Consider the following 2,155-nt stretch of genomic DNA (forward strand, 5'->3'; position numbering starts at 1 on the left):
AAAAAAAAAAAAAAACCAATAATGAACACAACAAATGAAGATGTACGTCTTTATTGCACACCCAGAAAGACGACGGTCTAAATGAAAGAGAAATGAAAAGAGAAATGAAAATTAGAATTGAATGTGCATTAGGCATCCTGACTATTTGGTTTCATTTGAAACTAAGCCTGTTGGGAAAGCGGGAACTCAAAAATCTCAGTTCGTTGTCAAACACTTCGCTCTTTCTTGAACTTCAAACGCCCTGAATCGGATTTGTGAATTACAGTATGTGCATGTATTTTTGTTTGGGGCTTTTGGGGTTTTGCTTTTTACGTTAAAATACAGTTCATAATTTTCTGAGATTTAAGGATATTTTGGAGTTCTCTTGAGAAGTAGACTAATGAAACGCACGTAGAAGAAAACAGTAGAAGTAATGCGTTTCTATCCATTCTCTCCTGTGATTAAGCTGTTTTGTAGCCAAATGACTAAATTGGGTTTCCAGGAGGAGCAGCTGTCACTACGTGTGATGTATAATATTTAGCCAGGGCCAACTCAGGGGCTGTGTCCTTTGTCCTATCTTTAAATTGAGGTCAGAGTGTCATACACCACCCCTCCCCAGGGAGCGGGGTGGACTGGACTAAGTCACATACTCTGCCTGTCAGCTCGGTGGAAATGCCACATGGGACTCGTCGCTCTGCCGCACGATGCGTGACATGCAGGCTGGCAGGTCACACTCCATCAGCACTAGAGGGCCTGCCTCTGGATTGGGCCAAAGTGGCAGAATCCACTGAGACAGCCCCAGCCTTGGTCTGGCGTGGCGCCTCCGACTCCCGTTTGAGCTTATGTCCCCTTCCGCTGATGTCACAGAAGGGGACCAGGCATTCTGTGCACTCGGTTCTGAGTTCTGCGCCTCCCCAGCTCAGGCAGGCAAGAGCGGCCACAGGAAATGCACATTCAAAAGGAGGGAGAGAAGAGAGAAGAAGCCAACCTTTTCTGCACGGCCGGCTTAGCTTCACTGCTGATCAGAAGAGGCTTTGACATAATCTGGGGATGTGGCTGAGGTGTCTGTCTGCTCTCTAGGCTTCTCGACCAGTGGCACGTTTTCCCATCTCCCAACACACGTGCACATGTGTGATGGTCTTTTCTGAATCAGTACAGCACACGGGGCCTGTGCTCTAGAGCAAAGAAATGCTGTTTCTTTGACGTTCGTGAACCTGGATTTCAGAGAGCCGGGCTGGGAGCCCTGTTGATGAAGCTGATGATGATGATGCAGCTTCAGGTCTTGCTGCAGGGAGCTGGCAGTGACAGTCAGCAATCGCTCGTCAAGAAGCAGTGACTAACGAAAAAAAAAGTGAATGTAGGTAACTATTGTCTGAAAATGCATGTGGACACATATATTACAGGGTTTAAGGTTCAATTTTTAAAAAGAAAGCTATAATCTATCATCTCCATTTGTTATAACAATGACCCTTTATCTCAGTTTTTGAACCATAAGGAAGAGAATTTTCTATCGTATTCCTATCCCTAGGGATTTATGTCTTAGAGGCTAAGTAGAGGAGGATGTTTGCAGAACTCTGTGCTAGGGTAAGGTGGTCTTTCGCCTTGAACACGTGAAAAAACCACACGCATTTCAGCCAGGGTTTGAATTACTGCCCAGGGTCATCGTCCCGACGTAATTCAAGAAGTGATTTACCTTCGGCATTTGAAATGTAGCCTTTATCTCTTGGGATCCATAAAAAATATGAACAGGGAAACTGTGGTTATGGTTAAGCAGAGGCTGAAAAAATAACTTGGCAAAGAAATGAGTTTATCAGGTCGAGTCAAAGATGGCATCCTCCGTCATACTTACTAAATACTTCCGTTACGCAAATGCTTCAATTAGCAGATATGGTAGCAATAGAGACGGTGAAAATAAAATCCCCACCAAACAAAAAACAAGGGGGAGGGAGCATGCATCCGTTGGCTTCGTTGCTGCTGCTTCTTGGGCTCGGTTCAGTTGTCGGCCTTACGACAGCCTTGGGGGAGAGAACTGAGCCTCAGACTGGCCATTTGTCCATCTTGAAGGCAAGGAAGACAGTTCGTCTTCCCTTGGGTGGTAGAGGCGAGGGCCAAGACCCCCCATAACGATGGATTAATAACGACTCCCAAAAGGAACGGGCCCGGAATGCTCCACGGA

This window comes from Pteropus vampyrus, unplaced genomic scaffold (assembly GCF_000151845.1).
Source record: "Pteropus vampyrus isolate Shadow unplaced genomic scaffold, Pvam_2.0 Scaffold272, whole genome shotgun sequence".
Lineage (NCBI taxonomy): Eukaryota > Metazoa > Chordata > Mammalia > Chiroptera > Pteropodidae > Pteropus > Pteropus vampyrus.